General features: G+C 45.7%; 1 protein-coding gene across 1 annotated transcript in view; it reads right to left on the bottom strand.

Moving 5' to 3' along the window:
• LOC144752377 (cell adhesion molecule CEACAM3-like) overlaps positions 1-24,486 on the bottom strand; it is a 114,716-nt gene that overhangs the window by 76,406 nt on the left and 13,824 nt on the right. The gene's annotated exons all lie outside the window — the stretch shown is intronic.

Below are 24,486 nucleotides of genomic sequence, written 5' to 3'. Positions count from 1 at the left end.
AAAAAGGAATTGTTGGGCAACTTTAACGAGTTCTCACGTTTGGTAAGGAATTTCAGAAGAGCTGTGTCACTTTTAAAGTTAGATGAAAGTGTGTTATTCCTGTATTCATCGTCACAGCTAAAACTTGTGTTAAAACAGCCATCGTGGGAACTTAGCTATCAAATGGATAGGAACACAATACAAGGGAAAGGGGGTAGTAATCTTCTCCTTAATTCCTATACTATGAAGTTGGCCCAACCTTATGCCACATGGAATTTACCCCATGGTATTCGTCGATTATGGTTTCTGTTACGATACGATTTACTGCCCTTAAATTCACTTCTTTCTAAATGGCATGGAACCTCTCCCATGTGTAACTTCTGTAGCTTGAGTACTCAGAATTGTATCCATGTTATGTTAATCTGCCCTGCACTTCGTCCATTGCGTTTTAAATGGTTAAAATCGATATGTCTCCAATTGGGTATCTATGATGTTAATACTTTTCTACGATTTCTATACTGTCCCCCAAATGAAATGTTTTGCTTCTATATTTTTAATTTTTTTAAAGGTTTTTTAGCTATTTATTAAGGCAATTTGGAGAGGTCTGACTTTGTCCCCTCATGTCATCGATTCTATGGATGAAATCAGTTTTGTATGTGTGATGTATTTTATTTTTTCTGTTTGTATTTGTTCTGAATTTTATGTGGCCCTTAACCAGAGCCAAACATAATAAAATAAATTGAATTGAATAGTTGGTTGTATTTTTGTGATAAATAAGACATTTAAGACAGTTGTCATTTTTTATTGTTTCAAAGTTAATTTAATATATATTCTTTACATTTTAACTATATATAAAAGCCATTTATATATTGATAAATAAAACAATTTATTTTTATTACATTATTATTATTAAATAAACAATGTATTTAATATTTAAATTGTATTGTATGTTGTACATTTTCCTGGTTTTTTTTATTGGTTAATTTATTTAAACATTTCTTACATTTTTTCACATACATATTTCTAACATATAAAAATAAGTGTTTCAGTATATATTAAACAATTGTATATTTTTATACTAACATTTAATCGATACTTTACAATTTTTTACATTTCTTACACATTTTTTGGCATGTTTAATAATTATTCACATTTTTAATTACATTTTTTCAACATGTTATGGGGACATAGTCTTTTTGTTGATCGTTGAACTAGGTAAGTCCTTTTTAAATGTTTATTTTTAGGGTTTTTAAAGAATAGTAGTGTAGGGGCAATTTCTAGAGGTTAGTTATAGTGTTGCATGTGGAGTTTTTTTCCCATCATTTGGTTGTATTAATTGTAGTGTTTTTCACTAGTGGTCGCTTTGAGTTTTTATACACTCTTTTAGTAATGTATCGATATGTTATGTTATTTTGGTGTCATGTTATGTTACTTGCTTTATGATGATTAACTGTAATGCAAATGTACTTTTAGGAATGTAATTTTGTTTGCTTGTGGATTATCTCTTTTAATTTGCAGGTTTTTCTTTAGGAACCTGACCTATGGGCCTTTGGATTTACAATTTTATTTTAAAGGAAATCTCATTTGTTTAAAACAAACCAATTTGTTTTTACTTAGATTTTCTTATTTTTTAGTTTTCCATGAGCTCTTATCTTTTTTAAACACTTTCATGTTTTCTTTAATTGTTTCTAGATACTTTGGATTGCTTTGAGGGATGTCTATTGGATTGGTTTTGTTTTTGCATTGTTTTCAGCTTGTTCAAAAGCATTTTTCCAGTTTTTGGTGGATTATGCTTTTTAACCATGTGGATACAGAGGATGATCTGCAGCTACATAACAGTATGTCATATTTAACTTGTTTGTTTTGGGTGGGAATTGCTATATTTAATTATTTGTGAAAGTATTATGCGATTGTTATTTGGAAATGTGTATTTTATGTGTTGTAATTATTTTACATACTGGATTGAGTTTGTTCTCTGAGCTTTTTGGTTGGTGAGGTTTAGATTTGTATTATAAATTATTTGTAAATTACTTTACTATATCAGTCCTATTTGAAATTGGAGTTTTATTGAATGGTTTGACTGATGTAATAAAATATGATTTTTATTATTTATATAAAAAAAAATGGTCATGTTTAAAATTTTGTACTTTTTTGGGAGTTTTGTAGGTTAGTATTTATTTTATAATATGATTTGGTTATTGTTTCTACGTAATCCACTCCTTTATTGTTTATTAAAAGTTTGACTTTAAATCGTAGCAAGTCACACATTCTTTTTGCTAAATTTAGGTGCAATTTGGGTATCAGAGTGCTCCATTTGTAATTATCGGTAGCTTTACTCTTTTTGTAATGATTCTATGAATTTATCGAGAGTAGGGGTGGGCGGAAGTCGCGTAAGGGACTTATGCGGAGAGGCACGGAGATTGAACTAATCTCCGTGCCTCTCCGCATATTTCCGTTACGCGACGCCTGCCTTCCGCTCGCCTCCCTCCCACTTCCCACCCGCCTCCCGCCCGCAATATTAAATGACATTAAAACGCCTAAAATAAAGATTTAAATAAAACTTACCTTATCGCTGGGTCATCCTTGTCCATCTAGCCTTCTTCTTGGAACTGCGCATGCGCGGGAGCCTTTTTAATGTCATTTAATATTGCGGGCGGAAGGCGGGCGGCCAACTTCCGTTATGCCTCCGAGTGTGCGGAGATTTGCCTTGTTTCTCCGCCTTCATTGTAAAAGGCGAAAGGGGCAAATCTCCGCACATTCCATGGGCGGAACGGAGATGTCCGCCACCCCTAATCGAGAGTAGGTTGGGTTCTGAATAGTGTGGATTGAAAGGCACTTTGTTTTTTGTTTTGGCTTCCTGTGCCAAGGTGCTGTTGGAGACAATCCACCATAGTATTTGTAATTTGGGTTAGCATCTGTGTCCAGAGTGATGTAGTCTACCAACCCAAGTGTCTTTGCAATAACCCATTAGGGGCTTCGCTTGTCTTCATTTTGTTGGTAGAAAGGGCTTTCTATTAGTACATTGTGGTGGTTAGCTACCTCTATGACAGGGACTTATGCTAGTGCTATCATTGTTTTTATTTTAAAGGCAGGTTGACTGTCTGCAGCATATTCTACACTTAGTGCAGATTGTTAAAGGTGTCTCTATAGGCATTATTGAAATGATAGTAACATCCTGGTGCGGCTGTGTGGGGGCAAAATGGTTTGAATCAGGGCTTGTTCAAAGTCTATGATTATGTTTTGTGGGTAGTAGTAGTTTGTTTTATGATTAATATGGATTAATAGTTCATAGTAGGTGCTACTTTGTTTATTTGGTAGTAGGGTGTATATAAAAGGGATATTTGCGTTTTGATATTTACCATTTATAGTGTATATCTCAGCGAATAATTTGGGACACAGTTTGAAGGTCCCACCCATCATCCAGGTTTGACAGTGCATTAGATTGTCATAGAACAGGGAGGCTTCCTCATTATGAGTTATTTTGAAGTATTCAATTGCTCAACATTTAAAATCAGTAAAAGAAAAAAGTGATTAGGCTTTTTTATGTAAGGAATATAGGGGCAGATGTAGGTAATTTCTATTTACCGATTCCTAAATACCAAATTTTACCGATTCGGTATTTAAGAATCGCTAAATAGAATGTAGGTAAAAATCTGTAAATGTTACCGATTTGGTAATATTCGTTATTACCGATTCGGTATTTACCGAATCGGTAATAAGGAATACCTTCCCATTCATTCCTATGGGCCTGAAGGCCCATAGGAATGAATGGGAAGCCATTCACTATTACTGATCCGGTAAATACCGAATCGGTAATAGGGGGAGCATATTCAAGGGTGGCAGGGTGTCACATTGACACCCTGTTGCACCTCTGAATCGTGCATGTGTGCACATGTGGCGCACATACATGCCCTAAGGGCATGTAAGTCTGCCACATGGCACTTTTAAAAAAGCACAAAATTGCTTTTTTTTTTTTATATATATATTTTTATTGAAGAAAGGCAGAAGGAAACATTACACAAATCAGGTGCCATACTCAGAGTACACTACAACATTAGGCAGGTGTATAAGGAAATGCAGAGAAATCAGTACATGAAAGCGAAAATACCAACAGAATGCAATATATGAACAGGAGAGACAATACTGTCAATCAGCGCAATAAGGCATAGTCTGCAAAACCCTTCCACCCACGACTCAGGATAGATAGAACCAAAGAAGACACTAAGATGAGTGAGAAAACACGATTCAGGATATACAAAACACCTCCTGCAAAGAAGGAAAAGAAAAGAAAAGAAAAGGCCATAGAACTAAACTAAGACAAAATAACAACGCCCCCCCCCAAAACCCCTCACCCTGCACCCCTGCAATGGCTACAGCCTTAACCCACTAGCAGCGTGCCTGTCGCCCCAGAACATGCCCTAATAGAAGGGAGAGAGAAAGAGGAGGAGGAGAGAACAAACAGGCCCCCGGTCTCCCCTACCCCCCGCCGGAAGCAGACCCCTCCCGATATAAACAGTACAATTTCAAGCAACAATTATCAACAATCGGGGGAGTTTAAAAGAATCGCCAGACTCCCACGTCATGATAGTCTACAAATCCCGCATCGAATGAAACCCTGCCGTCAAACCCAGACAATCAAATCAACCTTGGCCACGCCGACTTTTCGTACGAACCCTCTCCAATCGGACTGCCATATCAAGAAGAAGAGTGAAATGTTCGATAAAGTCAAAGTCAATGTAGTAGAAGAGAAGCCAAAACATCCGTACTCGGAGACCACTAATCATACGGAGATAACCGTTCATCACAGAGAAGTCCCAGGAAAGAGGTTGCACCAGCTGAGAAGAAAAGGACCATGAAGCACTCCAATAGTCTCTGAAAAACGTAGTTTGGCGTAAAGGAACTCCTCTGTCCATCTCAGGCGGTACCGGCTTTGAACGTGTTGAGCTTACGGTAGTCACTGGCTCACTAGCCACTGTGTGGGAACGGTCAAAAAACACCAGTTGGGGCTGGGGCACGGGGCCCTCGATCACCGGCATAATCTGCACCGCAGGCAACAAAACTTGATGAAGACATATTGAAGGGCCGACGTCCGGTGTCAAACTGGTTGAGTCTGCTGTTTCAGTCGATTTCTGGATGATGGCGGTGATCCGCGAGTGGAGTGCTTCAATGGCGGCCATGATGGTCCGCAGCGACGGTTTAGTCTCCACCCGCTGGCAGATCAACTGAGCAAGTATTGAACCCCGGAGATCGACTACTCCGGGGTAACAGGCACAGGTGGGGCCGATGGAGACAGTGGGCGCTCCCAATCTCACAATATCAACACCGTCGCCTCCAGCGAGGGCCCGAGCCCGTCGGCCCCGGGAGGAGCAAAGTCTCCGGGCAACGGACCCCCGACCACGGCAACCGGTGCAACACGCCGTCGTATCTTCGGATTCAACCGACCATCAAATCGCCATTCAAACCAGACAGGATATACTCCCCTTCGGGGGGACCGGACACGGCCCTAGTCTCACAGCCGATGTTGTTCACTTCCAATCCAGATGAGTTCAAAATCGAGGCCCCGGCTTTCGCGCTGGGTTAGGCCGAGAATGGAACACGGCATATCTTCGTTATCCGGAAAGCTGGAAATCCCGGGATTGCACCTCCAGACTCAGGAAAGCTTCAGCCACAGGGGAGTCTGGTGCAGATTCAGGATAGTTGTCAGGATTGACGAGCTGCTGGCGGAGGTCGGCGGAGCCGGGAGCTTATGCGGCCATCTTGGTTGCTAGCGTAGCTCCTCCTCCACAAAATTGCTTTTTTAAAGGTATTCGGTATTTACCACCAACCAAGGCTCAAGGGCTCACAGGAACACATCGAATAGCGAGTTTCAATCTTGCTCTCTGGGCTGCTCCTCGAGCCGGAGGCCTTAGGTCTGCTGTTAGAGTCTGCTCCAGCTGTTTTTCTGGCGGGTGCTGCAGACTTCCATCTATGCTTCTCTTTCAGTTCAATCTCTTCATATGTGAGGGGTTCCTCTTTCTTTTGGAACCTGTCTCTGGTCCAGGACGAGATGTTGTCGTGCAGCTGCAGGGTGGTCGCCACAGGTGCAGTCTTTGGCTCCTTTTCTTTGTGCAGGTCCTGTAGTCTCTTCTTTGGTTTCAAGTCAATCAGATCTGAGGTTCTGGTGTCAGGGGAGCCCCTTAAATCTCAGCTTTAGGGGTGTGGATGCTAACAGCCATAAGCTGCCAGCACTAGTAGGTTATCTGTCCCTAACGTTACCGCTTCTGGAGGAGTGGGACGCCTTTTCTACCCCGCCCAATGTCTTGTTTGTGACCGCTCCGCCACCGGCTAGGAGATCTTTGGAGAATTTATTTCCCATGAGGTAGGCATGTTGCTGAGCCGCTTTGAGGGGCAGATTTATGTCGGACTTGCGCCACGTTTACGCCGCCGTTGCGTCAAGCAACGGCGGCATAAATGTGGTGCATCCCTGCGACCCATTTACAACGTGACGCATGTAGGCAGATGCGTCACGTTGTAAAGCCCTGCGTCACATGTGGGCGTTCCGGCGCAGGGTGGGCGTTCCGGGGCAGGTGCGCCTCGCAAAAGTGCCTGCGTGAAATCTACAAGATTTCACGCAGGCACTCTTAGGCCAATGCTGCGTCAAAACCCTGCGCCTGCTTGAAGCAGGCGTAAGGCTTGACGCAGCATTGGACAGATAGGGCCCCCAGAGCATTGCTGGAGCTGTGTCGCACTTGCGACGCAACTCCAGCAATGCGCCGCCATTATGGCACAGATGCGTCACGCATCTGTGCCTTTTTTGCCCCATGGTGCGCCGCATTGTAAATGCGCGTACAAAAAGGTTTTGGGTCCACAACCTGGCCAGCCAGGACCTCAACAATTGCAAAAACAGAAAAACATGCGGCTGGTCAGACAATTTGGAATATCAATCAGGGCCCACACAGCCAATGAATGCTGAGTGGTCAGGCCTTTTGTTAGCAAAACATTTATTTAGAATTTAAAAAGCAAATCTTCAAAGTTGATAAGAAAATGACGTACAAGGAAAACACACCATCAGGACAGTCAAATCACAAAGCAAAAACAGGCAACTGTATACACCAAAATTACAAAGTATACAAACATTGGAAAGGTGAATGAATCAATCTTTTTACATTAGATAGACACCAAAGAATCACTAGGACTTCAATACAAACAATACAAATCAATTGGAAAATCTAAAACATATAACATTAAGAATCAATACAAGACCAGTCCTTTGACTGTAATACCAGTGGACAGGCGGAATGCACGGTGGAAAAAGACTGCCTGCCTATCCACGAGACCTGTGACGCTGTATTATAACTAGTTGCAAACTAGGGCCCACCACAGTGGGATAAATTGGTCCCAAGTCGCACACTTCCTTCTTGTCACAGGCTGGGGGTCTACGCGTTTCGAACCAACAAAGTTCTAGGTTCTCCTCAGGACAGGGACTGGAGTAATCGCTGTAGGGAAAATTTAAGGGATGGTGTCAAAATAAAGGTATCACAATATACACACCCTCTCTATCTCGACATATGTACATGGAGGAGGAAATGTACCTGTACCGCGAGCACAGGTGATTGCACGGGTGACAGCGGAGGCTGTAAAACAGGACAATGGCTCTCTACAAAAAATATAGATAAAGGGGAAGCAGTCAAGCTAGAGTATTCAGTAGCTGTGGCATACTCACGGAGCTAATTGGTAAACAAAGGAAGTTCAATTACCTGAACCAATTTGGTCGGTGTCAGAGGTTAATGGCGTCCGCCCAGCGGTACGCTGTTGTGAAGTGTGACCACACTCACATTCTTAATGTGCTAGAGAAAGAAAAGTGAGGAGTCATGAGTGCCCACAAAAATCAGTAGCCGCCAGGTACATGTAACCTGACCGCAAAACATCGTTTATGGAAGTCGGCGTTCAGCCTACCTGAGTGCCGTCTTGAAGTGCAAACAACTTCGGAGGTTTTCTCTCGTGTGGGGCGGGAATGAATCTGCCGCAGTTCAGAACTGTAGGGGGCAATGGCAGAAACATGTAGTAATCTGTACAGACGTGCGGATACTATATTGATCCTGCCCGCGAGAAACGTTAGTCAACGACTTACATATCCAACGGAGATCAGGTCCGCTGCTGAAGGCGTTACGGGAGTCCTTGGCGCCAGCCAGTGAATCCGTTGTTAAAAGCTTTCTTGATAAGCGAAAGCGAAAAAGGACAACGGGGGCAGCCGAGGATGCTGGTATTCGTAGTCCAGCGGGGTCGCAACCCAGTAACCAGGCTGTTAAATGTACGTCACAGCCCTGGCAGCGTATCCCGCACAACAGCAGGCGTGAACTGCGTACCCGCAGTTTTCGCAATGTACCACCAGCGCACCCCTAATTGCCATAAACTTAATATCTAATGCGTTGAGAGTCTGAAGGGCCTTGAGTCACATGTACACGTTCATAATGATAATCACAAAGTCCCAATACAATGCACATACATGAACTTTGTCTAAAAACGGGGAAGTACATTTCATCAAACAATTATTATACAGTTAGAAGACGAAATGTGTAGCCAAGCACAGAAAAACATTCAAAGTACATTTAGATTTTGCAAGAATTTTTGTGCATGCCATTACGACATTGTGTGTTTCGGCGGGCTCGAACAGCATACATGGGGTACAGGCAGTTGTCACAGGGCATAACCACAGTTACAGAGCTTCGCTTCCCTACACAAAACAGGAGAATTATAAAGAGTGTGTTGAGATGGACAACCACAATGTAGCATGTGGATGGGACAGTTAAAAATCATCATATAAGCAGCACGGCTAAAGCTGAACGCAGAAAAGGAGTGAGATTACAGATTACCAAATTCAGACATTTCGTTCAACCCAGAGTTAGAGGTGTCGAATTTCAAAATCAGATAAGCCTCTTTTTGGGCGAGGCGTACATCAGGGTCTCCACTTCCTCCTCTGATGACCGCGAGCACGGTCCATTTGATGTCATTGGCTGAGTGTTTATGTTGCAAAAAGTGAGAAACAATGGGGGCTGACAGAGTCTTATTATTTATTCTTGATCGATGTTGGATGATTCGTTGACGAACCTCTTGGGTGGTCTTCCCAATGTACACCTTTTTGCACGGACATTGGATGGCGTACACTGTATTTTTAGTTTTGCAGTTTGTATGCTCTTCATGTCTCCAGAATTTATTGCCATCTGTGAACAAAGACCCCTCCATAGTGAGGTCGCAGACTGTGCATGTGCCGCATTTCCGGTGCCCCTTCACAGGGTTTGACCCAAAGATGGTACTTTGTGGATCTTTTTTAGTTGGCGGCCGTGTCGATGTAATCATTTGGCCAATGCTCCTGTTCTTCTTAAGAGCGAACAAGGGTGCCCCCACATCTGGTAGCACTTCTTCAACCAGGTGCCAGGACTTCTTAATGATTTTTTGTAGCTGGTTAGTATGGGGCCCAAACGTTGAGACGCATACCATCCTTTGGGTTGGGGGTCTTGATCTTTTTTCTAGGAGATGCTCCCTCGGTGTCCATCTTGCCCTTTTCATAGAATGCTTCAGTAACTTTTGGGGATACCCTCTTTCATGAAGTTTATTCACAAGAGCCTGGCCATGGAGATTGAATTGTTCAGTGGACGAACAGTTCCGTCGCACCCGAAGAAATTGTCCGTATGGGAGATTATCCCTCAAGCTCCGGGGATGGTAGCTTCTGTAGTGAAGTGCATTGTTTTTATCGGTTTTTTTCTGATATAGAGAGCACACAAGTCCATCTGTGTTGGCTGACACCTCGACATCCAGGAAAGGTAATGACTTGGAATCGTAGCTGAGACTGAATTTGATGTCAGGGCTTCTGTCGTTCAGCCAAGTGTGGAATTCTTCAAGCAAAGCGGGGGACCCATTCCAGATGCACCAGACATCGTCTATATATCTGAGCCATTGCTCTATGTGGTCTCTGTAAGGGTTGTTGGTATACACGTATCTCTCCTCATATTGACCCATGTAAAGGATGGCCATTTCAGGCGCAAAGGGACAGCCCATAGCTGAGCCTTTGATTTGCAAGAACATTTCTTCCTCAAAGGTGAAAAAATTCTTTTTGAGGGCCAATGTTGCAAACGAGACGATGAGATCTGTGGGGACCCTGTGCGGACGAGGTCTAGTCTCCAGATAGAGTTCAATTACATCAAGGCCATCCTGCTGCGGAATCTGCGTATATAACGAAGATACGTCCATGGTGACGAGCAGTTGAGAATTAGAATCAAATTTGATGCCTTCAACCTTGGTAATGAAGTCCATGGTGTCTCTAAGGTAAGATGGCACCTGAACTACAAGGGGTTTAAGGAAGATGTCCACGAATTGGGAAATGGGTTCGAACACAGAGTCACAACCAGACACGATTGGACGTCCTGGCGGTGTTTTAGAGTCCTTGTGCACTTTCGGAAGAAAGTACAGATGGGGAGTGCGTGGGTATTTTTTGACCAAATATTCGGACTCCTTTGGACCCAGTATTCCTGCCTCTTTCGCCGTCTTGACCAATCTGTTGACGTCATCAAGTATCTGCGCTGTAGGGTCATGTGTGATCCGGCGATACCATTCCTGATTGTATAGATGTTTACGTCCCTCAGCTCGATACAGATCCTTAGACCAAAGGACTACAGCTCCCCCTTTGTCTGCAGGCTTTATAATGGCCTCCTGCTGGTTCTTCAATTCACAGATAGCTTCTCTCTGTTTTTTTGTAACATTCCCAACCACAAATGGGCGTTTCTTCTCAAGTGTATTGAGAGATGACATAACGGAGCGCTCAAAGGCAATGATGTTCTTAGAGATGTTATGATTCGGAGGACAGAATGTGGATTTGTTGCGTAGTCCTGAGGCTTCCACAGAGACCTGTTGTGATGACTCTTTGAAAAACCACCTAAGTCTTATTTTTGTAAATGCAGCGCACCATGGGTGGCGGAGGCGTGGCGCACAATAATTGGTGCATCCCTGGGGATGCGCCAGTTATTGTAAATCTGTCCCTAAGCGCTTAGGTTTTGAAACCTTAGAATGACACTAGCGTTTTGCGAATGTTTAATGTTATCTTGTTTAGGACAGCGACTCCTTAAACAGTGCGGTGACCCAGTGATTATGCACCCCCCCTCCTTTTTTTTGGTGCTGATTTTTGTGACTCGGCGCTGAATCAGGCTCCCTACTATGTGAGAGACTTAATTGGTTCAGTCAGCCTACTTGAGGCTGAAGATATAAAACACTGAGCAGGGGTATATTTTAATGTTGACGATGTGATTGTCACCCTGTGCCATACTGTACCTAAATAGAAATACATATACAGGATTAAAAAACCTGAGCATAAATGTCCGTGTGAATAAGCTGGCGCTTTCTGCTGCGCTTTCTGCTCTTCTTGCCCTATAGGTTCGCGGACACCTTAGGATTTACTCGTGTGTCATTCGGATTGTAAGACTCGAGAGTACCTTGTTCAGTGGCGCTTCTTCAACCTGGACCACCATACGCTGTTTTTAAACAAATTTTTTTTGCTGATATGTACATATCTGTTTTGCCGCCAGATTTTTATTGAACTGAATCCTTGGATGTAAAGAATCGCATTTTCCTACTCCTCGATTCTGGAGTTTGCTGACCCTGTTTCGCCCATGGTGTATGGCTTACCAGACTCCCCTTGTGGTTGATGTCTATTTTTTCCGCAAGGTAAGTATATTAACGATTTAGGGCCATATGTATCAAGCAAATTCGCATTCGCTAAGGCCGAAATTCGCTGAATTTCGGCCTTTGCGAATGCTAAGTTGCTAAATGGTATGTAGGAAACATTTTGGCTGCAAAATAAGGAATCACAAAATTTGCCATTCCTTAAATGCAATGTATCAAAGAAAAATTTATTAAAAAATGCCCATAAGGATTCGCAAATTACCACCAACTTCTAGTTGGTGGTAAGTTGCGAATACTTTTCAAAAAGCCATTTTTTTTAAATCCAAAGGTGCCATATGATGCTCGTACATGCCCTTAGGGCATGTATGTGAGCCATATGTCCACACATGTCAATTTCAGGGGGTGCAGCAAGGTGTTCTTGTGACACCCCTGCACCCTTGAAAATATTTTCACAATTTGCGATTAGCAAATTGCTAATCGCAAATTTCCCCTTCATTCCTATGCATAGAAATTAATGGGAAATTTGCGATTAGCAATTTGCTAATCGCAATTTAGGAATGTTAAGGAATCGCTAAAAAGAAGCAATTTCCTACATGCATACCATTTTGCGATTTCTAAATAGCGATTCCTTAAAAATCGCTATTTAAAAATCGTAAATGGTGATGATGATACTGTAACGAGGTAGGGACACAGGACACTCGTGAATGGTGGAAACCTTACCCCACTGACTCTGCACCCCCTCCTTCTTTGCAGTCAGAACGGTGGAATGACGGACAGAGCGGACCCGACAACGAGGACAACTACAGCGGCTCCTTTAATTGGGCGTATGCCACGGAGGAGGAGGACACGCCCCCGACAGACGTCAGAATGACCGGATTGGACAAAAGACAGGAAGTCATGTACGCCGGGTGTGCAAGCACCTCGGAGGAAGACCAGCCGGGAGAGAGCGGAAAGTAGAAGCGTGGCGAAAGCGGAGAAGGCGAGGAAGGAGGCAGCCCGAAGGAAGATCACGGGAGAGACGGAGAGACAGAGAGACGGAGGACGGAGTGAAGCCAGGAGGCCAACGACCCTGTGGACCGCCGTGCCACACTCCCGAGGGAGGAGTGTGGCTTTCCCAGGTACGGCGGCGTTGGGCAGCCTGGGTGGGGAGGCGTAGCGACAGCGTGTAAATAGTGTAAAAAGCTCCCGGTTTGTTCCTACCCTTTGTGGTTACCCTTCCCTTCATATTCCCTCTTCCTCCCCGGTACCTCACTCCCCCCCCCCTGATCACCGAGCACTGTACAGTTGTATAAGCACGTCTCACTGGGTTGCCCTCACTACCCTGGACCCTCGTGGTGCAACCTCCGTAGAGGTCTGCATACTAACGGCTTCCCTCTCTTGTGGTCTTTTTCCATGTACCGGAGCCGGAGCCGGAGAAACCCTTGAAAACATCCTACCAACCCTCAACTTGAAACAGAGAAGACCACAGTCACGGACTCCATTGCTTTCGCCCGGGAAAGACTAACCCTAAGACATAGAAAGACGCTTATGTCAAAACCCCCTAGACCCATAAGAATAAAGCCTTCTTTAACCCCACTACTTGGTGTCACGGTCGTCCCTACTCCCACGCCCACGCCCACAGATACATATGGGCCCTAGTCTCGGGACCACTTCTTTCTGAGCGAATTTTTTGCGGGAATACCTAGGGCTGTCATTTATATTTGGTTATTTTCCTATTTTAGGTATCTGATTATTTGTGAAAAAGTCAATCTGGACTGTCATCATATCGTGTTCTGCACTAGCTGTTCCTTCCCTGGGAAATCGCCCTTCGCTGCTTAGTCGATCATGCTACGCTGCTCCTGAGATGGGCCCTGGGCCTAACTGGTGAAGAAGGTCCTTCCTTCTTTTAGGGTATATTCTTTTTTTTTTTGTTTTAAATATATTTTTATTTTTATTTCATTACACATTGTATCAGGTATATTATACATACATTATAGGTTTGTCAGTTGATAATTTTACAATAATAATTAACCACATCTGATTTGATGAAGCATCTCCAACTATACAATACAAAGGAATAATACAAAGGAAAAATACAAAAACATAAATACTTTTACATTGCTCGATATCCACCTGGGCTTTTGATTTACGAGTATATCTGCATTTCCTAGTCCATATTCAAAACAAGTAAATAACTATAATACCATGGTCTCTTTCCATTTCGCAATTGGCTCCCACATTTTTAATCCTAGCTTTCTTCCCCTTTTCCCCTTGCGTGCGTATATTGCCTTTTCCAAGTTATACATGCCTAGTAAATTAGAAAGCCAAGTTTGAAGTACTGGAGGCGTCTTATCCAGCCATGCTCTTGCTATTGATAATCTTAATACTGCGGTGGCAATAAACATAAATTCTATATAAGTATAATCTTCCCCCATATCCCTTCCCAGCAATATTAACAGCGGTGTCAAATGGACTGGTATTCTTAATGTATTACCCAAAAATTCTTCTATGTTTTTAATCAAAGTGTGTAGCTGCGGGCAGGTGGCAAACATATGGACAATATCTGCATCTACAGCATTACAGCGGGGACAAGTGGTGCCAGTCGAGCCTCCCCATTTAGCTATTCTAGCCGGGGTGTGATACAGCGAAAACAGAGTTTTATAGTGTTGGGATTGGAGGGGACCCGAGCATAGGATGGTACGCCCCAGGTCAAGTGATTCCACAAAATTTCCAAACTCTCCTCCCAACTTTTCAACCCATTTATTACTAAATGTATCTAAATCATCCACCTTCCCTTTTACAAGACTTACATAGAAAGATCTTATCGTACAATCCCCTCCTAATTACTATTTTCCCCAATATTTAATTTCGACTAAAGCCCGCTGCCCCACCCTGCTTATTGCTGAGAAAACTCCTTATCTGTAGGAATTTAAAAAAATCCCTACTTGCAACATCATATTTTCGGGTTAGTTCTTCAAATTGGTCAATCCCGTCTTCATCCATTAAGTCCCCAATCTGTTTTATCCCTTTTTGCACCCATCCAGCCATTATTAAGTCAGCGAAAACTTCCACCGGGAAAGATTTGTTCTTGTACAACCTGATATACCTATTATATCTTCCTAGGTGCGCTTTTTTTAAAAAAGCGTTCCAGATCTTAACTGCTGCTTCTACGGTCTTAAATCTAGTCCTTTTGTAATATCCAAAATCTACACAGTTTAAAAAACAGTTTTCGATCTCGGCCCCTAGTACTGCTGAATACACTTCTGTGGACATGATCGTAACTCTTTCATCAAGTCCACCACCCCCGATTAGCCCCTGCATGTACTGTAATGCTGTCGCCATATGGTACATTCGGAAATCCACCCCCCTCTCTCTCTTGGAAGGGTCATGTATCGATATGCGCGCCGGGTCTTCCCGTGTGCCCAAATAAATCTGTTCAATACATTTTCTAACAAATTAAACCATTTAATATCAAAAACCAAAGGAATAGTTCTAAAAAAAATAAGAAATTTGGGCAGTATCAACATTTTTATGACATTAGTGCATCCCATCAGGGAAAAATGAAGGTTGTTCATTCTCTCTAAGTCATTCTTTACCTTCGAAATTAAAGGAGCCATATTACTCTCAACTATTACTCTGAGGTCCGCCGATAGTGAACCCCCCAGATATAATGCCGAGGTTACCACTCTATTATCATCGCACCTAGTATGTACATTCTTTATAATTTGCGTTTTGGCTCTGTTCAGACTATACCCAGATATCTGCCCAAACATAAGGGCCTCTGCTTCCACCTCTTTTATCGCTAAGGTAGGGTTTGATGTTAAAATTGCTACGTCGTCAGCGTATGCTAGTGTCTTCACTATACAGTTGCTTACTTTTATTGGTTGTATATCCACATTAGATTCAAAACGCCTCAGTAACGGCTCCAGATATAGGGGCCTATTACGATTGCGGATTTCCCGCATCCACCGGGCCGGCGGAAGCCACCGCCGGCCCGGAGGATGCGGGAAATCCGCCGGGGAGCCTTGAAAGACCCACCGCCATATTAGGATGGCTGGTGGGTCTTACTATCTGTCCGCCGCTTTTCCGCCACGGGCGGAAAAGCATTAACATGGCTGGCAGTGTGTATCAGACACCGCCAGCCATATTAGGATGTCTGCGGAAAGATGCCTTTACACGGCGGCATTTCCGCCGTGTAAAGGCATACGGATTTGTGTTTGGGGGCCCGTTGCGGGCCCCCAGGGGTGAAGGGGGGTGGGGGGTGCACATGGGGGGTACCTATGGTACCCCCCTGCATTTGCCTGCACAAAGCGGCAGGCACCGCGAGGTGCCTGCCGCTTTGTGCATGCAAATGCACAACTTACTTTTTTATCATTGCGGCGGGTGCTGCTTCAAGCAGCACCCGCCGCAATGATAAAAATACAGGATGTGACCGCCAGGGTGGCGTTCACATCCTAATTTGCACGGAGGGACCGCCGCTGCCCCTGCGGACGGTCCCTCCTTCTCTATGGTGGCGGACGGACTCAGGTCCGTCCGCCATCATAATCGGCCCCATAGTGCGAACAGTAAAGGCGAGGAAGGACACCCCTGCCTGGTCCCCCTAGAAATACTAACGGCAGCTGAAAGCTCTCCGTTAACAGTAATTCTAGCAGTGGGGGTGATATATAAGGCCTGTATAGCTTTTATAAACCTACCCCCCAACCCACACCCCTTCATAACATACCACAGATAGTCCCAGGAGACCCTGTCAAACGCCTTCTCCGCGTCGAGAAATAGCGCTGTGACAGGGTCCCCTAAGACATCTGCGGCGTCGAGGATGGTAACTTCAGTCCTGACGTGTTGGGTTGTCCCTTTCCCAGGTATAAACCCGTGCTGAGTGGGGGTTACCAGTAGTTCAATATTTTTTGCCAGTCTTTTTGCCAATATTTTGGAGTATATTTTTACGTCAGCGTTCATTAGTGTTATGGGTCTGTAGGACCCTGGTGCTTCTGGTGGTTTACCTTTTTTTAAAATAACTATAATGTTAGCACCGCCCCAGGATTCCGGAATAGATACCCCTAGTTGTGCTTGCTTCAATATATAAAACATATCTGCAAGTAACACCTCCCTAAATATTTGATAAAATTCAATTGGTATTAGGTCTGGTCCTGCTGCTTTCCCCGCTGGTAAACTTCCGATGGCAGACTCTAGTTCTTCCAGGTGGAAAGGGCCCTCCATAGTCTCACGGTCCTCTTCGAGCAAAATCGGAGGTGCAATATTCATAAAATAATTTTCAATATTTGCCGGACTTGCTATATCCTCCCGGGTATATAGATCTAACTTCCCTTATTAAATTAGGATCTATTACCACATTCCCCTGTTCATCCCTTATCTCCTTTATTGTTGCTGCTGCAGTTTTCTGTCTAGTTCTTATTGCTAATACTTGCCCTATTCTCTCACTATATTCATATGTTCTTTCTTTTTTCGTCAAATAATTGTCTGCCGCTTTCCTGGCCAGTCCTTCAACAGCTTCAGCTTTTAATGCTATGATTTTAAATAAATGTTCTTCCAGAGGTAGGTTCCGACCAATAGCCCTACTCAAGCTATCTTCCTCCCATAGTAGCTCTTTTTCTATTTGTTTTCTCTGATCGCGTTCCCTCTTCTGCCTTGCCAGAACAAAACTCATAGCTTCTCCCCTTACTCCAGCCCTAAACGTGTCCCAGACCACCCCTGGGGATGCTGTCCCTCTATTAACTTCCCAGAAGTTTTGAATCCATGGAACCATGTGCTCCCTGTATGTGGTATATTTTAGTAAAGCTCTCTCTAACAAAATTCAATAAGAATATACCCCCTTTTAGGGTATATTCTTATTGAATTTTGTTATTATACTTTATTCTTTTTTGAAGTTTATTGAGTATTCTAAATTCCCAGAACCTGTCTGCTCTGAGTAGGGGGGCGGTCAGGCTTGCCTTTGAATGAAAAAGTGAACTTGGCATCGCACAAAATGATCATATTTATTAATAAACTATACCTAGAACCCGTATTAAAAACGTGCAAGTGGGTAAAGACATTTTGACTATACACATATCACCTTTAGACTTGTCCCAAAGAAATTTTATTTATTGCAGATTATTTGCGGTTGTGCACCTGTTTGTTCGTTTATGCTGTGTGCCCTGATGAAGGAGTGGCCTGTAATCCGGCCGAGCACCGAAACGCGCGTTGGCGCCTAAAGTTGGTCCTGCTATTTCTACCTCGAGTCCTCCGGTTGCCCACGGAGTAACCCTTTCGGGACCTAGTGCATCATTCAATATCTGGCAACTGTTATATACTCTGTGGATGATGAATGTTGAATGTATGAGTATGTGTGGGAATTTATGGATGCATTAAACAATTCTTGAATTCATGGAGAGATATGAGTCTTTTTGAATGTTTGATGAAACGAATGGGTGTGTGAAATTGACTATAAAATTGTTTGTCACAACCGGTTTTTGAACTGTCACTTGTAGGTTGTAATATTTGTTATCATGTCCTTTGTGACTAAAGATCGTATATTTATATCCTAAAAAAATGAATAAATAAAAAAACTAAGTTTGTTTTATAATGAATTGGCCATGGACAGTTTGATTTGCTTCTGGTCGGGGTGAGTTTGGCACTGCATTTTTTTGTAAAACAGGACCCCTAGTGGGCCAGAATTATCCGTTAAGGGCACTCTTTTCATTCTGGTCTATAAGGGCCTTATTTATGAAGGCCTTGCGCCAACGGTGCGTCACTTTTAAAATGGGAAAAAGTGACGCACTGGTGGCGCAAGGCCTTCATAAATAAGGCCCTAAATTTTTATTCCCCTGCTAGTTTGCCCTTCATCTGTTTTTTCAGGGGGCCCCTCCTTGTTTATTGAGTGTGCCACCTGACAGCCTAATTTTCCCACTTGCCAGGGTTGCAGATGTGCCTGGGCAGGGGGCTGGCTTTTTCTTCCCCTGGGAAAGCCTACTTGCATATCAGAGGCGATGAGATCTTTGAAGCTCACCACTCTAAGGAGTTCCTAGCCATCCTGGTAGGGAGGAAAGTGACACTTTCCGCCCAGACCGGCCTTTGTTTCTGAATCCTGGGAGTGTTCACACATCCTGGCAGGGGGGTGAGGTTCCTGTCTTGGTGGCAGAAACTGCTGGCCACAGCCGGGCACAGGAAAGGCTAGGGCAAACAGGTGGGCAGCCTCTAAGGTTGCCACCTTGGTTAATGTCATATTAAATCCGACTTTTTGAAAAAGTCAGGTTTGATAAGAAAGGTTATTTGATACCAAACATGGCACTTTTCAATGGGGCCATAATGGAGTTGGCTACCCAGGGGTGCCCAAGTGCCAGTCAATGTTATCCTATGGCTTGCTGAACGCTTTTAGTAGCCTGTAATGGAAGGAGGCTACTGTAGGGACATATAAGCTTGCACTTATATGTACACACCTTTAATACAACGCACCCGGCCTCCAGGGCTCAGGAGACCTACCTTAGGGATGACTGACATATATTAAAAAATAATGCTGTGACCCTGCCACTTCTGGTGGGGACAGAGTTAAGTTTATGGAATTTGCACTGCTCCTGCAATGGCAGGACTGCTGTCATCTGTTTACTTGGGTCACTCAGATAAACAGTCACCAAGGGTGGCACTCAGGGTTGACCCCTTTGACTATCTTACCCTGGGTACTACTGGTACCACTTACCAGACACTTATAAAGGAGGTAAAGCCGTTGCATATTGTGGTCACCAATTCACATTCATCCGTTTTATGGAGAGAGCACTGGCCCAGGGGCCTGGTTAGCAGCTCCAGTGCACTTTCAGAGTCAAAACCATCTGCATTGGAGAATAAAGAGTGGGGGGGGGGGGTGACCATACATAAAGGGCACTTTTTACATGACAGTTGCATTGGTTTCCACCAACCGCTCAGACACAACAGCTTTGCAGGACTCCTGCAAGCACCCGTCCCATGCATACATAGACCCAGACCAGGAGAGTGGGAGTTCTCCTGCATCACTCCTAAAGTGTGGAATGGTCTCCCACTCCACATCACAGCCTCCTCCTCTCTTCTTGAATTCTGCACGAATCTTAAGAATGGCTTGTCAATTACCCAACGTATCATCGACAGGGCTAGGCACCCACACCTGCTCAGCGCCAGGATACCCTCATGTGGAGAAGTGTGGCTCAATGGTTAGAGCGGTACCCCCTTTTGTACCGCTCAATGGTTAGAGCGTTACCCCCTTTTGTACCGCTCAATGGTTAGAGCGGTACCCCCTTTTGTACCGCTCAAGGGTTAGAGCGGCAGACCCTGAGGCAGAGGTCAGGCCCGGGACCATGGTTCAATTCCCGCCTCGGCGGGTCTTGGGCTCAATGTCCACGGACTCGATAATTCTCGCCTCGTGCCTACTCTAATCATGGGTCCCACTCTGCGACTCTGGGGAATAGCTTGCTTAACCTCCACAATGGCCCCAGTAGCGCTGGGATGCCTGGCCTCCAGGCATCTCACAGGGAAAGCCACGAAGGGTTCCACAGCGGTATGCGTACAGCGCCAAGACACCTCAGGGTATAAGTGCGCTATACAAGTACAAATTCATTCATTCATTCATGTGTGATAGTGCACTTTACAAATACAGATAATAAAACATCACCTCTTGGAGAACTTTCAGTAGTATGGGCAGTACTTGGGCACTGAAGGTTTTGGAAAAAAAACAACTGTAAACCCATCTGGGCCCAGTGTTGTTGAAAGAGATAAGCAAGAAATGGCTTTCAGCATCTCTTCTTTTGGAGTGTTGAGGACATATTACCAGCACCTCTTGTCCAGTAGAACTACCCCTGTTGTGTCGAAGTACTTGTGTCATATTTAACTGTTTGTCTGGTGTGGGGGAGGGGGCTGGGGCATGTGATACTCGGGTCGCGTGTGATACAGGATGTACTTGCTTTGCCTGGGGTTGGCCTCATCCTGTCTGGCTGGCCGCTCTCCCCCTCCCCCAGCCCCGCTTCCTGTCCTGTGCCCTGTTCTCGAGGTGGATACTGCCCACAGGCTGTGAGTAGTTTTCACCTCAAGATCAGTGCTTGGGGGAGGGGGTTCAGCCAGGTCCCCATGGTCTCTGCCAACCCTTCAAACGCAGCTCTTCCAGCCTCAGTGACGTGGAAACAGACTGAGTGGAGATAAAACTGGGTCAGCAATGAAAGTCTTCAAAGCTGCCCTTACCCGGTCACCAATGGTTTAACCACCAACTGGTGAACTCCAAGAGCCGCACTCTGAACTGAACGAGACTGTACGTGGCTCGGTGCCCCTCCTGCCCCTGAGCATAAAATAAAAAACAAACCCTTCCGCAGGGTCTTTAACTTCCGCCAGAAGAGAGACCTCACCCTCAGCTCACTCTGTTACACATCGCATCGCCATCGTCCACAAGAACACCATCCGCATCACGACCGACTCCAACTATACCTTCGCCACCGCGGAACACCTCCACTTCCAGATACACACCGACCCTAAGACGACCCTCAGAGACACCCTTGTCTACAGACCCCCGGGACCACGCACACAATTCATCGAAGACATCACCGACTTCATCAGCCCGCACGCCCTCCCCTCCGCCGACTACATCCTCCTAGGGGACGTCAACTTCCACCTGGAGAACAACAAGGACCGCAACACCGTCGCCCTGCTGGGAAACCTCGCCAACCTCGGACTCAAGCAACTGGTCAACACCCCCACCCACTACGCCGGCCACACGCTTGATCCAGTCTTCTCTTCCAGCAAGTACATCACCTTCAGCCATGCCACCGGACTCCACTGGACGGACCACAGCTGCGTCCTCTTCAGCTTCAAAAGAACCACGACCCACCACCACCCGCAACAGTAACCTCACAGGAGTTGGAGCAAGATCACCGCCGACCAGCTCACCACCTCCCTCAGCCAGAGCCCACCCGCCAGCACAACGGACCACAACGAAGCAGCCCGCAACTTCACACAGTGGCTGACCGCCTGCGCCGACGACCTCGCACCACTGAAGGACCCTCCCAGCAGACCCAGAAGCAAGAAGGCCTCCTGGTTCACCAACGAACTCAAGGACTCCAAAAAGAACTGCCGCACCCTCGAGAAAGCCTGGCTCCTCGACCAGACCACAGACAACATGACCTCCCTCAAACAAGCCACCCGCAAACACCACCAGCTTATCCGCACCACCAAGAAGAAATCACTAAAGGATCGACTGGACAACAACGCCCACGACAGCAAGGAACTCTTCGGCATCGTCAAGGAGTTCTCCAACCCCAGCACCGGCAACAGCGACATCACTCCTTCACAAGATCTCTGCGACTCTCTCGCCTCGTTCTTCCACCGCAAGATCGCCGACATCCACAACAGCTTCGGCGCACCACCCACGCACCCAACCATCGAACCAAGGCCCCCCACCGACACCCTCCGCACATGGACCACGGTGACCACCGAAGACACAGCCCGCATGATGAACACCATCCACTCCGGATCTCCGACCGACCCCTGCCCCCACCACGTCTTCAACAAGGCCGACTCCATCATCGCACCCCAACTCCGGGACGTCATCAACTCCTCCTTGAACACCGCCACCTTCCCGGAGAGCTGGAAGCATGCCGAGCTCAGCGCCCTACTGAAGAAACCAACAGCGGACCCCACCGACCTTAAGAACTTCCGCCCCATCTCGCTCCTCCCTTTTCCTTCTAAAGTCATCGAGAAGATCGTCAACAGACAGCTGGCCGCCTTCCTCGAGACGAACGGATCCCTCGACCCCTCGCAGTCCGGTTTCAGAGCCAACCACAGCACCGAGACCGCCCTGATCGCAGCCACCGACGGCATCCGAGCCCTGCTCGACAACGGGGAAACAGCGGCACTCATCCTCCTGGACCGCTCTGCAGCGTTCGACACTGTCTGCCACAGCACCCTAGTCCAACGCCTCAGCAATATCGGCATCCAAGAGAAGGCACTGGAGTGGATCATCTCGTTCCTCGCCGGAAGAACACAGAGAGTTCGCCTCCCCCGTTTCGATCCGAGGCCAACGAAGTCATCTGCGGCGTACCACAAGGATCATCACTCAGCCCCACCCTCTTCAACGTCTACATGAGACCTCTTGCAGCCATCGCACGCCAACACAACCTCAACATCATCTCCTACGCCGACGACACCCAGCTGATCCTCTCCCTCACCAGAACCACCGCCAGAACCAGCCTACACGAAGGGATGAAATACGTCACCGAGTGGATTAAGACCAGCCGCCTGAAACTGAACTCAGACAAGACGGAAGTCCTCATCCTGGGACCATCGCCCTCCGCCTGGGACAACTCCTGGTGGCCCCCCGCCCTGGGCACCGCTCCCAAGCCAACAGACCACGCACGCAACCTGGGCTTCATCCTGGACTCCTCCCTCTCGATGACCAGACAAGTCAACGCCGTCTCCTCATCTTGCTTTCACACCCTACGCATGCTCCGCAAGATCTTCCGATGGATCCCGACCGAAACCAGGAAGACGGTCACCCAGGCACTCGTCACCAGCCGACTGGACTACGGAAACACCATCTACGCCGGAACCACAGCCAAGCTACAGAGTAGACTCCAACGCATCCAGAACGCCTCCGCCCCACTCATCCTGGACATCCCCCGACGCTGCCACATCTCCGGCCACCTGAGGGACCTGCACTGGCTCCCCGTCAACAAGAGGATCATGTTCCGGCTCCTCACCCACGCACACAAGTCTCTCCACGACCTGGGCCCCAAGTACCTCAAGGACCGCCTGACCTTCTACACGCCGACCCGCCAGCTACCATCGACCAGCCACGCCCTCGCTACCGTTCCACGCATACGAAGAGCCACCGCCGGAGGAAGATCCTTCTCCTACCTGGCGGCCAAAACATGGAACTCCCTCCCCATCCACCTGCGACTGACCCAGGACCATCTCGCCTTCAGGAGACAACTCAAGACCTGGCTGTTCGAGCAGTAGCGGACCCCTTCCCCCAAGCGCCTTGAGACCCTCCCGGGTGAATAGCGGCTATACAAGTGTTATGATTGATTGATTGATTGATTGAACGCGTAATAACACAGGGGTTGTCGCGTGGAGAAAATGTAATTATTAATCTGTATTATTAGAAGTAGGGTCGGCCTTAGAGTGTTGAAGATAACTGGTCATTTATCAAGCAATTACCACCAGGTCCCCTTTCTATGCCATAGTCCTGAGTACTAGAACACACAAGTGTGGCTGGGCCCAATGGGAAGGAGGGTAGGCAGGGCCTCACAATATGAACATAGAAATGATTGCCTATGCCCCCAAGTTAATTAAAGTACAAACTGACTTCCGGTACGAGTAAACCACAAATTGTTAGTTTACACAAAACATTTTATGTTTGTCAATTGAATACTCAGTTTACAAAAAGAGAGAGAATCACAATAAGCAGAACTCAGATCACTATCAACCTCATGGTTGAGTCATATATACATTCACAAATAAATCAAATTCAAAAGTGCAATACCCAACAAAATGGTGAACAATTATAAAAACATTAACTTATTCACAAATGCCAACATCACATTGAATACATGGACCATAAAAAACTTTTTACGTTTGTGAAACTAGGGCTCTTTGTAAATGTCTAGAAACCCAGAGAGAAAGTGAGAAACATCATTTGAAACAGTTGTTATGCTCACAGAGCCTGAATAGGAGCTATTCAAATGGATTTCAGGAACCAAAAGCAGTTTCCGCAATAAATGGCAATTTTGAAAAAAAACGACTGCCGACGCGTTTCGAATCCTGATTCGCAGCTTGCAGGATTCTCATCAGGGCAGATTCTATCTAGTCCATGGGCACTATTTAAAATAAAAAACAAAAGCAAAATTTTACTATCTAGCGCGACTTCTAACC

The sequence above is a fragment of the Lissotriton helveticus genome, chromosome 5_1, assembly GCF_964261635.1.
Source record: "Lissotriton helveticus chromosome 5_1, aLisHel1.1, whole genome shotgun sequence".
NCBI lineage: Eukaryota > Metazoa > Chordata > Amphibia > Caudata > Salamandridae > Lissotriton > Lissotriton helveticus.
This window is presented reverse-complemented; position numbering and strand designations above follow the sequence as displayed.